Source organism: Haematobia irritans, chromosome 5 (assembly GCF_050003625.1).
Source record: "Haematobia irritans isolate KBUSLIRL chromosome 5, ASM5000362v1, whole genome shotgun sequence".
Taxonomy (NCBI): Eukaryota; Metazoa; Arthropoda; class Insecta; order Diptera; family Muscidae; genus Haematobia; species Haematobia irritans.
Window position 1 is genome coordinate 80,089,734 of NC_134401.1, and position 16,894 is coordinate 80,106,627.

At 31.5% G+C, this 16,894-nt stretch overlaps 1 protein-coding gene across 4 annotated transcripts in view; it reads right to left on the bottom strand.

The window, feature by feature from the left end:
• The window catches only part of Trpm (transient receptor potential cation channel, subfamily M), a 521,822-nt gene extending 507,986 nt beyond the window's left edge, over positions 1 to 13,836 (bottom strand). For all 4 annotated transcript variants that reach the window (XM_075313652.1, XM_075313649.1, XM_075313650.1 and 1 more), the window contains exon 1: positions 13,624 to 13,836. The gene's annotated coding sequence lies outside the window, so the exon portion shown is untranslated. The remainder of the gene's footprint in view (positions 1 to 13,623) is intronic.
• Between the last annotated feature and the right edge of the window lie 3,058 nt (positions 13,837 to 16,894).

The window sequence follows — 16,894 nt, forward strand, 5'->3', positions numbered from 1 at the left end:
ACTTTGTCGACTTTTGGACAAGGAAAACAGTTTATACACCCTCAAAAAAATCGCTTCTCTAACAAATGTTCAAAACATGTTTTGTAGGAAGCACATATATTATTGGATACTGCCGAAACATTAATATGTTTGTTTTATGTGAACATATTATATGTTTGGAAGCATTTTGAGCCCAAAATATTGTATGCTTGGAAGAATTTTCCCCAAAGAAGATTGTGCTCATTCCCTCACATAATTTTCACTTCCACAAAATTATTTAGTTTTTTTTCACCTTTTTCTGTACAAATAATGTTGAAGAAATTATTCAATTTTATAAATTTTTTAAATTTTACCTTTCGCTTGGACGGAGAATCGAACCGAGGACCATACCGTTTGTAAGCCAACACACTATCCACTGGGTTACGTAGCTGTTATTGTCACCAGTAGACAATTATCGTTATAAGTTACATTTATATAGCATAGTTTGCAGCGCCCACGAGCCCATGCAAACATAACATTATTAACAGAAACATACATTTGTTGGCCACGTGTAGCAGTGGTTAGCATGTCTGCCTTGCATGCAAAAGGTCGTTCAATCCCTGCTCCGACCTAACACTTTTTTTAATTTACACACTTATATTTATACTATATTAAAATTTTTCTAATGAAACTTCGCAATGTGGGTTATTAAAGATTTACAGTCAGAAATAGTGAGTGCTTGATATAAACGAAATGAACTGAGCTTTTGAATAAAATATTATTTTTTTGGTATAAAAGTTTGAAATTTTGGAAGGAATTCAAAAACTCTAACAAAAGAAGAACGTGGAGTCGAGTATAAACATACATAAATAATTTTATAATATACACATACATTTATTTAGGCGTGAACAGTTTTTTACTAGCATTTAACACCATTTTAAATGCATTTAAAACTTATCATGTTTTGTACTTAATTTAATTTTTAACTTTAAGGCCGGTATTATGTTGGCATTATCGCTCTAAAATGACCCTGTTTTGCCTATTACTTTTCTTTAATAATTCATACTAAAGAAAATAAACTTTCAACTTCAAATGTTTTAGCTGCAAAACTCGAACTTAATGCCCACTTTTATATTTGAAGGTGTCCGTCAACTCCTCTTGGACTACTTATTAATAAAGAGGAACTAAACTTTGTTCTTATACATTTTACTGTTTATTTTTTCACCATTTCCTCCTTTTTTAATTTTACTGTCCCAACTCTAAAAAAAGTATAATGTACTTTCGTTATTTTTACCGTTCACCGTTTTTTTAATTTCCTTTGCCTAAATATTTTGACTTACTCCTCGTACGTTCCGGTTTCTTTTAACGAACCAAGAAAAATGGTGTACCCATAACGCCAAAATGATAAACAAAACACATGTACACACATACGTAAAATGCTACTCTGAAGGCGAAAACACATGCTGTTTTTTTTTTCAAATGTCTATTCCCTCGGTTCCGAATCTCTATTCTCTTTATTCTGAATACTCATTCTAATATTCAAATTAAATAATATTTAGACTTAACCATATAGAATGTTTGGCCTTATCATAAAGCAGTTTCCGAAACAACATATAAGCGATTTCACAGAAATTGCTCTCTTTTGATTGTCATTCTGTGTTAATTTGATATCTTTCGTCAACCCTCCCGGTTTCTATCTCTATTTCTTTCTCTATACTCTCTCTCTCTGTCGCTCTCTGAATAAAATATCACAACATATATATGTTTACTCGAAATTTGTAAATTTCTAACATTCTAACATATTAACATATGTGTTCCAAACATTTAGTGTTAGTATGGGAACATTACATGTTTGAACTTAAATATATTGTTTCATGTTAGCCTGATAATGAAACAGGCAATTGACGTCCAATGGCTCTATTAACCATGTTCCTTAATCTATATCTGTCCATAAAGCTCGAAAAATAATTGTATAATTAGTTAAATATATTGTGTTAAATATATTGTACCCGAAACACATTTTGTTTATATCGAAACATATGAAAAACATATTTTTCAAACAGGTATATTTACATGAAAGAAAATTGTTTTTAAGCACATCTTGGTTTTAATAATTCTGAAAAATTCTTCAAAATTATATATGATGCCTTTTTGTATATTGATTACAAAACAAAAAAAAAAACGTTACAAACTGGATTTTTTTAAATACTTTATTTCAAAAACATTTTTTATTTAAATATAGATCTTAGCCTATATTTGCAGCGTTTTTATCTTAAATCTAAAGATTCAATATTTCACTTATTTCGTTAAATCAAAAATAGAAAGCAAGGAAAATTTGTTTTAGTTCATAATTGTCTTAGTGCTTTTATGATATTGTCGTCTGGAGTAATTGTCAAATTGTTCTTTTATCCAAACAGCTGAACTTTTATAAATGCTTTTTTTCTTATATGAGATGTAATTATATCTATTATATCTATTACTATAATATTACCTAAAATTTAGATGGTATCATCGTTCATATCACGACAATAGTTTTCAGTGTGGAAGATGGCAGAAATACACCTGTTCACTAGGAAGACTAAGATGGAAATCAAGGAAAATTTGTCTTAGTTCATAGACATGCAACTGTAACGGAGGGACGCAAATTTCCAAAATGTGTGTCCTAAATTTAATGAAAAAAAATTGAATCCAAGATCATTAACTTTATTTTAATTAAAATTTCTATATTTTAAAAAGAATTGTCCTTAATATTTTGTAAATTGAGCATCCTAAAATGTAAGTGTAATGTTTAATATAACGTAAATAGTTTTTTTTAGTATAGAAAACCATGCAAATACCTTGTAATCGTTAAAATCTTTTCAAGTTATGAAATTTATAAATGTCACAACCGTAGCCTATCTAATCTCGTGATATCGAAAGATTTGATTTTCTTTGTCAACGCTATTAAACACCCCTGTCTCTAAACCAATTCAATAGTACATATATCTAACGACATAATATAATAACTCTTTGTTAGCCATTTCATTGATATCGTTATGATGAAATCGATTCCATTGCAATGTTTGGAACTAAAATTCGTTTGTTATTCAATAAAACCTACATTCATTATAAATCCTAACATTTTCACAGAAAATTAAAATCCAAATATTCACACAGTAGATGATTGAATTGTAATAAATAACAGTCGCAAATATTGTAATTAATTATTTGCTTCTTCCCGATTTAATTTCTTGAGTGCATAGAAGCCGCAAATTTTATGATATCTAGCGATATTTTAAGTCAGTTAGCTGAGCTACATTTTGTATATATCGCTTTAAGTTTGGATATAGTCCCAATATAGATCGATACCCCCATTTGACTTTTGAGTGCTTCGAAACTTTTGATTTGCTTAAAATTGGAAATTTAGAGTTTCTTTATATGCTTAAATAGGGTGTCCAAAACCGACACCGGTCAATTTACATTCTTGTTTAATCACGAAAACCTGATTGTGACCATCGGTTGCTTGTCTAAAATTTCGCTCCTCATAAAAGAAATTTTTTGCTTTCAGTATATACAATGCTCTGAAGTCGTATTAGGACTTCAGAGCATTGTATATACTGAAAGCAAAAAATACGGACGAAAAAGACTGTTTTTCATATGTTTGGGTGTAAAAATTATATGTTTGGAACTCAAATTTATTAACACAATAATTTTAAGTGCAAGCATACAATGTTCATAAACTAGCAGAACATATTTGGGACATATATGTTAATATATTAGAACACATTATGTTTTGGACATAAAATGTTTGTAAATATAATATGCATGGATGCAAACATATATTAATTTAGAAATAGCCTATAAACATATATGTATTTAGAAAGAGAGACCTAGAGAGTAAGCTGCAAGTAAAAGAATGGAAGTAACCAATTGGCTCCTTAAAAATATAGAAAATGTCCTTAAAATTTTATTCTACCAGTTTATGCCTAAGGTGAAACATAATATGTTTAAACAATACAAACAATATTTTTTTGGACAAATCCTGAAAATATATATGCTTGAAGCAAAATGTGTTTGGGGTATATGTTACAGAAGCGATTTTTTTGAGGGTATAGAATGTTTTACGAATGTTTTTATGGTATTGTCGTCTGGGGTAAATATTGTTGGTATTGCTTAAACATATTATGTTTGTACAAATCCGGAAAATATATATGCTTGAAGAAATATGTGTTTGGGTTATATGTTACAAAAGCGATTTTTTGAGGATGTTTTACGAATGTTTTTATGATATTGTCGTCTGGAGTAATTGTAAAATTTAGGTGGTATCATCGTTCATATCACGACAATAGTTTTCAGTGTAGAAGATGACAGAAATACACCTGTTCACTAGGAAGACTAAGATAGGTCAAAATGTCACACTTTGCTTTCAAGTCAAGTTTTGTTGACGTGTAAAATATATTCTGTTGCGCCCGTCTAAAGGTACAAAAGTCAATCATCTACGACTTGGCAAAACTGTTCCGAAAATTCGCAATCGATCTTTTGTAAATTGTAGTAAATGTTTGAAAAATGTTCATTTTTGCAAATTAAGAAAAGTCGGCCGACTTTACGACTTTTCAAAAATTGTGAAAATGTCCTCTTTGAGAATCTAAGCTTTCTCTTTCCAACTTGCGTACACGTTATATATTCTTCCATCGCATCACTTGATTTCGACTGGATTCGTATGTAAAATCACATGGCTTTTGAAATTATTCGCCAGTTTAAAACGATATTGATTATTTTCAATTGAAACAGACCAATTTAATTTTCTCTGTCATTGTAATGCAATGATTGAATAAATACAATGGAGCAAACATGAAAAAGTGTAAAGTTTGCAATATTTATTTACTTTGTTTTCTCACAGAATGGTGTAAAACAACATTACACCTTCCATGGAGCTTTATTTAATGTGAAATAAAACAGAATATTTTTCCCGAAATATTTTAAACGTAGGCAACAAAGGGGGTATAAAGATTGATGAGAAGGTATATACAGTGTTCAATATATTATAGTACCCAAAAATTTTATTGGATAATTTTGTAGTTGTTGCTTTTGTGAGATAAACAATATCCAGCCTCCAATGCACGGAAATAGATTCATGCCGCAAACATTTTCGGTTTTTTCCTGTTATTATTGACGTTGCACAGTGGCCTATTTCGATACTTTCTTACCATTAACATAAAAGATAAAAACAGGTAAAAAATATGCATTTAAGATTAAAGGGAACAACGGCTTAAAATCAGCTTCGAGGACGCTCAAAAAGTAAAATCTGGGAATCGGATAGGTTAGGTTAGGTTATGTGGCAGCCCGATGTATCAGGCTCACTTAGACTATTCAGTCCATTGTGATACCACATTGGTGAACTTCTCTATTATCACTGAGTGCTGCCCTATTTTATGTTACACACAATAAATAATACATTTATTTTATAAATAGTGTTCACAAAAATTTTCCAAACACGGGATTCATAAATTATATGAAAACAATTCATAAAATAAAAATACAGGTTTTCATTGACTACGAATGTATACATAATATGAATGGAATTTTTAATATTATAAATGAAGTATACATATTTTTGTCATTGAAAAATATGAACTTTTACATAATATATAATAAAAACGTCATGCATTACATGTTACTTTGCACTTAGATTTCTTACTCTTAATGCTTACATAATTCGTCAAAATGTATGAACCCATTTATTAAAACCCGCATTAAAGTCCAGCCAGCAAAGAACATAATTATATAATTAATGATTATAATATTTTATATTATTTATAAACATAAGCACCAACGCTTCCAGTTAATATTGTTTTTTCGTCAATGTTTTTTACAGCAACAAATAATCTTCGAATCGCGACGGCGACTCAAACTGTACTGAAAAACACACGTGTTGCCTTCAAAACGTTATGTTTCGTTTTTTTTGTCTCGTATTATATGCTTGTATTGTATACACATGAGAGTAACTCTATGTTGTGGCTCTCTCACGCTAAGAGAAAACCAGTATTTTTGATATATTAAGTAAAGTTTCATTAATTTTATGAAACCGTCCCTATATATTATTAAAAAATTCATAATTTCATAAAAAGTATTTACGAAAACAATATATTATGTAGGTGTACACATTTTTTATGAAAAAGTCCATAAATTTATAAAAATCTACAAATTTATGTACAAATTCATATTTTATTTTTTGTGTGTAAGCTCAATGACAAGGGACCTCCTTTTTATAGCCGAGTCCGAACGGCGTTTCACATTGCAGTGAAACCACTTAGAGAAGCTTTGAAACCCTCAGAAATGTCACCAGCATTACTGAGGTGGGATAATCCACCGCTGAAAAACTTTTTGGTGTTCGGTCGTAGTAGGAATCGAACCCACCACCTTGTGTATGCAAGGCGGGCATGCTAACCATTGCACCACGGTGGCTCCCAATGTCACTATTTGATCCCTCAGATCTGCTCAGAATCCCCAGGTGTTTCGTGTTGAATATTTTATAGTTAAACCTTAATAGCTCATCAAAATAACGAATCATTAAATCCATCCACGTAATTTCAATATGATACCAATAAGTTAATACCTTTTGACAAATGTTTGTTGTTCTCTAAGTAAATGTCATATTTGGAAAGAAAAAGCTGGAGTTAAATTTTTTTAAAATGTGTTTAGCAAACGAAATTCAAGAGCACAGTTTAAGTAATCATTTGAAATCCTTATGAATACAATTAAAGCAAAAAGAACTATTTTCAAGTATAAAACTTTTTTCCCCATTTTTAATTCACGCCATTAAAATAAGCAAAACATAATTAAAATTAGAAAAATTATCTCACGTTTGGAAAAATTTGACTACAATCAAGTAATTTTTTTGAACTAAAATAAAAAATGTTATTGACTTTTTTTCTGAGGATGTGTTTTACAAAACTGAAATTGAAAGAAAAACTGTCTTATTTATTAATCTGCCATTATTATTCTTTTATGGTATTGTGGTCGGATTTTCACATCCTTATCAGCTATTATTACTGAAGTTTAAACTTCAGTTTTTTTATGAAAGTCAAATATATTACACACAAAAAATTAATTTTTCGTTTGTTGTTAAAGTTGTTTCTTTCAGGCCAAACAAACTTCGTTGGTGACAAACTTACCAATGGTTACCATAAATACAGACTATTTTGCCTTAAAGGATACAACTTTAATAAGAAAAGATTTCATTTCAGAGGTAAGAATTATTTTTCTGTCTGTAAGTTTTTTATTTTGTAGAATAGACCGAATCAAATAGTCGATTTGTTGCAATATTATGTTACTCGAGGGGCTAAATTAACCCCAATTGGATTATGAATACATCATTACCATCATTTCAGAAATTTCCCAAGTGGCATCCCTGAAATAAACAATAGTGAAAAGTCCATGTAATTTTAAGCCTTAAGGCGGGTACTAAGATCCTATTTCACTAAATAACAATAAAATCACGACTTTTCTTTGCAAAACATATCTTGGTGGGAATAGTTCAGATTATCAATTCAAAAATGTTCCCTAAATTACATAGTGAAACACAAACTTAGTACTATGTCCCAAACATGTTATACTAGTTTATGAAAATTATATGCTTGTACATTCATTTGAGAACCGCACTGTTACCGTATTTTTTGCGGTCTTTGAAATTTTCATACACTTACAAACACATAAAAGCTTTCTGAGAAAACTTTATAGTTACAAAAAAGGATTAACACCATTGGAAATCCTAGCCACATTAGTGGATTAGCGAGTAAGTAAAAAAGAAAAAACACATTTTATTGTATCTCACCCCACAGTGGTCTGCTGGTTACGTTATGAAAATTCATGTACAGCGTAATTGAAAATTAAATCATTTTGGATGGAATCTGCCACAACAAGTCTTATGAATATATGCCACACATACCATACACCGGTCTCGGACTTTTTGTTTTCCCTTCATTATTCTCATATACGAAAGATCAATATATTGATCTTGGAGATGATAAATTCAATTGATGAATTAGAGGTAGAAGAATTTTATTTAGCCTAGAACTTTATTAAGAGAACATAATATAATACCCTCTAGTGGGGTTTGAATCGAATCGAATTGGAATTCTTCATACGTACACGCAAAAAAATAATTCTTTCATCTCAAATAATTCTTTCCTTTCCTAAAAAAATTTCATAAAGACAAACTCCAAAAAAAAAAACATTGTTTTCTTGCTAATTGCATTTTCTCTCACATCTTTCTCACATCCACGAGGTTTTTAGGTTTAACACCTTTTCCTGTAATACCAACAATGTAGAAGAAATTATACGATTTTTTAATTTTTTAAATTTTTTTACCTTTCGCCTAGACGGAGAATCGAACCGCGGACCATGCACTTTGTAAGCCAACACACTAACCACTGAACTATGTACCTGTTATGGTCATCAATAGATAAATATCCATATAAGTTATACACGCAAAAAAATAATCCTTTCCTCCCAAACGAAATTTTAGACAAACAAAGTTCGTTTCTCATTTGCTTTTCGTTGAAAGGAAGTGCATTTGGAAGAAAAGTATATACTTTTTGTGATAAACGTTTACTCTTTTCCAGGATGTAAAAACAATTTCATAAAGACTACCTCAAAAAAATTTTTCTAGCTAATTGCATTTTCCCTCACATCTTGCTCACTTCCACGAAGTTTTTTAGTTCTTAGCACCATTTTCTGTAACACAAACAATGTAGAAGAACAATTTTTTTTTTACCTTTCGCCTGGATGGAGAATCGAACCGCGGACCATGCAATTTGTAAGCCAACACACTATCCAATGTAGCCGTTATTGTCATCAATAGACAATTACCCATATAAGTTATATTTATATGTATAGCATAGCTTGCGGCGCCCACGAGCCGATTAAACAAAGTTTAATTAACAAAAAAATACATTTAGTTGGGCACCTTGGAGCAGTGGTTGCTACGTCCGACGTGCATGCCAAGGGTCGTGGGTTCGATCCCTGCTTCGACCAAAGTTTTTTTTTACATATATTACAGATATGGTCGGAAGATTCCGAAAAAATTTTCAACATTACATTCTACTGTATTAAATTTCTACATTCACTATATTAAATTTTTATGGACTGTAAAATGTGTCTTATAAACGAAATAAACTGTGTTGTTGGTTCAAAAATAACTTTTTTATTGAAAAAATAAAAATTTTGTAACAAACGATTTTTTTGGTGATAAAAGTATATACTTTTCGAAGTAATTCAAAAAACTCTAACAAAAGAAAAACGTTTTCGATAAACGTTTTCCAAACGTTTTGTTTCTTTGCGTGTATTTATATAGCATAGCTTGCGGGAGTATATGTTACAAAATGCCTCTGTAACATATACTCCCAAACATATTCTGCTTCAAGCATATATATTTTCAGAATTTGTGCAAACAAATATATTTGCAAACATATTTTATGTTTCGCCCAAAACATATTTTTTAAGACTTGGAATGTACAATTTTATGTGTAAATTACATAATGTTTAGATTTAAATGATGTTGATGAATGCAAGCTGATTTATCAACATAAACAAGTATATACGGCCGTAAGTTCGGCCAGGCCGAATCTTATGTACCCTCCACAATGGATTGCGTAAAAACTTCTACGAAAGACTGTCATCCATAATCGAATTACTTGGGTTGTGGTATCTTAAAACTTCTTAACATCGTTTTCTAAATTGTGAGTTAGTCCATACGTGGTATAATTAGACAAAAAATTATGTATAGTTAAGTCTACAAATAATTACGAATCGATATGGACTTTTTGCACGGTACGTAGAGAGCCAGAATTGAAATATGAGGGTCGCTTATATGGGGGCTATATACAATTATGAACTTGATATGGACCGGTTTATATGGGGCTATATATGATTATGGACTGATATGGACCACTTTTGGCATGGTTGTTAAATATCATATACTATCACCACGTACCAAATTTCAAGCAGATCGGATGAATTTTGCTTCTCCAAAAGGCACCGGAGGTCAAATCTGGGAATCGGTTTATATGGGAGTTATATATAATTATGGACTGATAAGAACCAATTCCTGCATGGTTGTCGGATACCATATACTAACATCACGTACCAAATTTCAACCGAATGGGAAGAATTTTGCTCTTCCAAGGGGCTCTGAAGGTCAAATCTGAGGATCGGTTTATATGGGACCTATATATAATTATGGACCGATACCGACCAATTTTTGCATGGGAGTTTGAAACCATATATTAATACCACGTACCAAATTTCAACTGAATCAGATGAATTTTGGTCTTCCAAGAGGCTCCGGAGGTCAAATCTGGTGATCGGTTTATATGGGGCTATATATAATTATGGACCGATGTGGACCAATTTTTGCATGGTTATTAGAGACCATATACTAACACCATGTACCAAATGTCAGCCGGATCGGATGAAATTTGCTTCTCTTAGAGGCCTCGCAAGCCAAATCGGGGGATCGGTTTATATGGGGGCTATATATAATTATGGACCGATGTGGACCAATTTTTGCATGGTTGTTAGAGACCATATACTAACACCATGTACCAAATTTCAGCCGGATCGGATGAAATTATATATTAATATGTTTTATGTTTGGGACATAAAATTTTTGTAAATATAATATGCTTGGATGCAAACATATATTAATATAGAAATAGCCTATAAACATATATGAGTTTAGAAAGAGAGACCTACACACAAAAGAATAATACATTTATTTTATGAATAGGGTTCTTAAAAATTTTCCAAACACTGAATTCATAAATTGTATGAAAACGATTCATAATTTTAAAAAATACTGGTTTTGAATGAGTACGGATGAATACATAATTTTAATGAAATTTTTTATATTATAAATGAAGTATACATACTTTTCGATACTGAAAGAATATGTAGTTTTACATAATAGTCATTAAAACGTCATACATTAAATGTAACTTTTCCTTTTGCATTTTATTTGCCCTAATTACATACATAATAGGCCCATTTATTACAAAAATCAGTTAAAGCCCAGCAAACAAGAAAACATAATGTTATATTATTTTAATTTAGTTATAAACATGAGCAATTGAAGCGTGGTTAAAGTAGCTTTATTTCATCGACCTCTCCAGTAATAAATAATCTTCCGATCACGACGGCGAATCAAACTGGACTGAACAAACCAAACACAGTAAACACATATGTGTTAACTTAAACAAGTAAGGAAAGTCTAAAGTCGGGCGGGGCCGACTATATTATACCCTTCACCACTCTGTAGATCTAAATTTTCGATACCATATCACATCCGCCAAATGTGTTGGGGGCTATATATAAAGGTTTGTCCCAAATACATACATTTACGTATCACTCGATCTGGACAGAATTTGATAGACTTCTACAAAATTTATAGACTCAAAATTTAAGTAAAAAAATATGGGAAACATTTAAATCTGAAGCAATTTTAAGGAAACTTCGCAAAAATTTATTTATGATTTATCACTCAATATATATGTATTAGAAGTTTAGGAAAATTAGAGTCATTTTTACAACTTTTCGACTAAGAAGTGGCGATTTTACAAGGAAAATATTGGTATTTTGACCATTTTTGTCGAAATCAGAAAAACATATATATGGGAGCTATATCTAAATCAGAACCGATTCCAACCAAATTTGGCACGCATAGCAACAATGCTAATTCTACTCTCTGTGCAAAATTTCAACAAAATCGGAGTTAAAAATTGGCCTCTGTGGTCATATGAGTGTAAATCGGGCGAAAGCTATATATGGGAGCTATATCTAAATCTGAACCGATTTCAACCAAATTTGGCACGCATAGCAACAATGCTAATTCTACTCCCTGTGCAAAATTTCAACTAAATCGGAGTTAAAAATTGGCCTCTGTGGTCATATGAGTGTAAATCGGGCGAAAACTATATATGGGAGCTATATCTAAATCTGAACCGATTTCAACCAAATTTGGCACGCATAACTACAATGCTAATTCTACTCCCTGTGCAAAATTTCAACCAAATTGGAGTAAAACTCTTGCTTCTGGGACCGTATTAGTCCATATCGGGCGAAAGCTATATATGGGAGCTATATCTAAATCTGAACCGATTTCAACTAAATTTGGTACGCATAGCTACAATACTAATTCTACTCCCTGTGCAAAATTTCAACCAAATTGGAGTAAAACTCTGGCTTCTGGGACCGTATTAGTCCATATCGGGCGAATGATATATATGGGAGCTATATCTAAATCTGAACCGATTTCGATAAAATTTTGCACATTTGACTATACTACCAATTGTACTCCTAGTGCAAAATTTCAACCAAATTGGGGTAATACTCAGGCTTCTAGGGCCGTATAAGTGCATATCGGGCGAAAGATATATATGGGAGCTATATCTAAATCTGAACCGATTTCTTCCAAAATCAATAGGGTTCTATTTTGACCCAAAACACATACTTGTGCCAAATTCGAAGTCGAGTGGGCTTAAATTACTACCTAATCCCTTGTTTACAAAAATGTGTTCACGGACAGACGGACATGGCTATATCGACTCAGGAGCCCACCCTAAGCATTTTTGTCAAAGACACCATGTGTCTATCTCGTCTCCTTCTGGGTGTTGCAAACATATGCACTAACTTATAATACCCTGTTCCACAGTGTGGCGCAGGGTATAAAAAATCATAATTTCATAACAAGTATTTACGAAAACAATGTAGGTGTACACTTTTTTTATGAAAAAGTCCATACATTTTTAAAAATGTACAAATTTATGTACAAATTCATATTTTATTTTTTGTGTGCGTTTTTCTAATTTTTTGACGAAAAACTATTTTTTTTTTAATTTTGATCAATAAGTATTAAATTAAATTTTCCCTCTTGTTCCAAATTATTTCTTGCTCCTAATTTCTTTTTATTTTAATTTTAATGTGTCGAATGAAACACGTAAACGACAAGTTGGGACCGAGACCCGCCAATGCCATAAAGGTCTCAGCTGTTAATTTCAAATCGTCTTCGTATACGAATATTGTATACTATTGTCGTTGATATCAACACATTTAATATTTTGTTTACATTTTTTGAAAAATACCTGGCAACGCCATGATATTGACATTAAAACAATGAGAGGCAGAGTCGAAAATATCTAACAAGATCACCACATGCCGAATTATCAAACCATAAGAAAATGAGAAAGATCAGCCACCGCGAGGCAGCAGCCATAAGTAGCCGAAGGCAGACTCACTCACTCCCCCACCACAGCACTATAAGGTTCACTTGAAACTAAAACACAACAAAATTCTCATTATTTCACTTCAATTCGCTTTTTATTTTATTTGATTCTTTTTAGTTGTTTTTTATTCACACCACACAACAATCGTACAAATATTTTTAAAATCATTCATTTTTCTGATCTACTTGAAAATATTTCGTTGCGTTTGTTAAAACAATTCGTGTTGTTACCTAGGGTTTTGTTTATTTTCTTAATTTTTAAGGTCGACCAAGTAAGGCAAGTAAGTTTTTCTGTGTTTTTTAGTTGTTTAATTGACGCTTCTTGAAACCTACAAAATAGGCCAACATCACACATGCATTTCAAATATTAAGCATTATTATTATTATTTTTGAAACCTTTCACATACTTTTTATCGATGTTTTATTTTTGCATCTACAGCAAATTTATTTTCAATTCACCGCCGACTTTGTTTCTACACAAAAATTAAACGCACACTACCGAGCCGTCGCGAAATGAACTTTTTTGTTTTGTTATTTCATATGGTGTTTTGAAAAATTCTCAAATATTTTCTATACGGACGCCACACAGCCAAAAGGAAATTGCAAACCAACCGAACGCAGCGAACTCCAATTTGCTAATGAAAAACCATACACTCACCATGAGAGCCCCAACCATCTGAGTTGGGCTGTTGAGTTGCTGAGAATGTTCTCACAATTCACTGGAGATTTGTTTTGGTTTTTATTTCGTGCATGCCCATCTTGCTGTTATTGTTGGTGCGTTTTATTATTTTGTTTATATGATGTGGTGGTGGCAGGGGGTTTATTATTCTCCACATTTCACTTTGCAATGACATTCCAACACAACCACAAATGTCCACAAGCTCCATATGACCAGCTGTTATTTGCTTTATCCCATGATCTGGCAAAAGAGCGCCACTACGCGAAGCAACAAATGTTCGTAAAGGACTGTTGGAAAACAACGTTACCATATTTATTTAAACCTTCTAGACGTTAAAAAACAAATCATCTCGTAGAGAAGACGCTATTAAAGTTATTTAGTTAATTAAAAAACAAAAAACTTCAACTGCTACGAAACTATGCTAACATTGGAGCTGTTTGCTATGATTTTTTTAATTTACAACATAAAGGAATGAATTTAGAAATTTTGTCGACAAAATTTAAATAATTTATACCATTTTATTAATCCTTACCCTGTTTTTAACATATTTGAAACAAAAAATTTTGAAATTACCCTTTAAAAGTATGAAAAAAGCCAGTTATAAAACATTGAATTAAAATAACTTCCTAAGTAGTTCAAATAAAGAACATCTCTGGAAGGGCATTTTTGGAAGTGCTTTTAAAGTTGTGCTTTTAGAAGTACTTCCAATTTTTTTTGCTGGGTAATTTTGTGAGCGGGTCGAAATACCCAGCAAACATTTTGCAATATGGGGATGCAGAAAGGAATTTAAGAAATTTTGTCCCAGTACTTATCCTTCAGCTTCTCTACCCGAATATTTTAATATTATTTTAAAAGAGCGATGAAACTTCCTTTAACCCCAATCCAGTCTCCAAAGAATCACAATCCACTAGCACATTTTACTTGTGTCAAAGAAGCGAAGTTATAGAAAATTTAATACAGATAATTTTTGAAGTAGGAATGTATATAAAAATAAATATTTGATTAATTTTTTAACTCCTTTGAACTCTATTTAAGTATATGATCCAGTTAACAATAATTTCATCGATGCTTGCAAAATAGACCTTCGATGACTTCTTTATTCTAATATTATTAGTGATCTGGGAGTGACATTTCTGAATTCGTAGACAAAAAAAAGTTCCATGGGACTAAATGAAGAGAAAAGGGCAGATAGGAAGGAGGAGTGAGTCTTGTCATTATGAAAGAGCAGTTTTTTTCTTCGCAAATTTTATCACTACATAAATCTGTAATATATTGTTATTTGGAGAATAATAAATGAAATGAAATTGGAGCAGTTGTTTTTTCCGTGCAGAATAAAATCGGCGAAAATCGAATTAATATAGCTGGAATAGTTTTGCTCTTCCTCAGTTCATCTCCTCCCCAGCATTGGGATTGTAATTAGTTCATTTTCTTTAAATTTGAAAAAAATATCGACTTCTAATTCCCGAGTTTTTAAAATTTTTTAAACCAGTACTTAATATAGTCAAGACAAGCTCCTTGTCATTGAGCTTAACATGGAATCGGCCAGCACTCAGTGATAAGAGAGAAGTTCATCACTGTGGTATCACAATGGACTGAATAGTCTAAGTGAGCCTGATACATCGGGCTGCCACCTAACCGAACCTAATATAGTCTTCACTAATTATTGTGGTGACATTTTAAAATAATCGCATATACACTGAAAAAATATTGTCGTGAGGTCAAAGATTTCTTGTCCTTAAAATACCAGCATTTCATTTTCAATGAAGTCGTTTGTCCTACATATAATTGGGTATCCTAACATGAAATAAAATTTCGCTTTACTAGGGACATCTTGGCTTTAGTACTTCTGAACAAATGTTCAAAATTAATGAAATCGTCGTTAAAACACTGTTTTGACTAGAAACATAGCATACACGCCCGGTTCCAAAGATTTTGTCGTAACTTTAATCATTTTGGTTTAAATTTGGGTTTTGTGTAACATACTTGACTCTACACGGATGAAAAAGACTGTTTTTCATATGTTTGGCTATAAACATTATATGTTTGGAACACAAATTTTTAAACACAATATTTTTGAGTGCAAGCATATAATGTTCATAAACTAGCATAACATGTTTGGGACATATATGTTAATATGTTAGAACATATTATGTTTGGGACATAAAGTGTTTGTAAATATAATATGCTTGGATACAAACATATATTAATTTAGAAATAGCCTATAAACATATATGTGTCTAGTAGCTTGGAGCGCTATTTAACAGGGAGCGATATTGAATTAAGTTGGTGGTTGTTGCTTGTTATTACAAAATTAACATTTTATTTTTCCTTGGGCAATTGATCAGCTACTTCTTTGATCCTTACAAACTGTGTGGTCCGCTGTTCGAATCCCCGTCCGGCAAAAGGTAAAATTAAAATAAAAAAATCATACAATTGAATAATTTCTTCTACAATGTTTGTATTACAGAAAAAGGTGCTAAGAACTAAAAAATCTCGTGGAAGTGAGAAAGATGTGGGGGAATATACAATTGGGCAGAAACAAAACTTTGAGCATTCAGGTCGAAAACCTATATTGTTAGCACCTATATTACCTGTTTATTTTCATAATTCATTATGATTGTAAATATATAAATAAATAAATAAAATTTTGAACACAATATTGTTTGGGAAAATTTTTTTTAAGCATATAATATTTTTGGGTGCAAAATGCTTCCAAACATATTATATGTTCACATAATAACATATTGTTTTTTGGAAGACAACATTATTGAATTTGGATGCAAAAATACAAAATGTTTTGAACTTAGACTACCCAAACATATTTTGTTTAGACCAATATGCTTTCAAACATATTATATATTGGAAGAGATCAAACATATGTTTGGGAGCATATGTGACAGAAGCGATTTTTTGTGAGCGTGTAGGAAGGAAATTTTAATTTTTCGCTTTTTTTCTTCATATGCTATCAAAGTCCTTTAAAAACAAGTTAACGACAACTT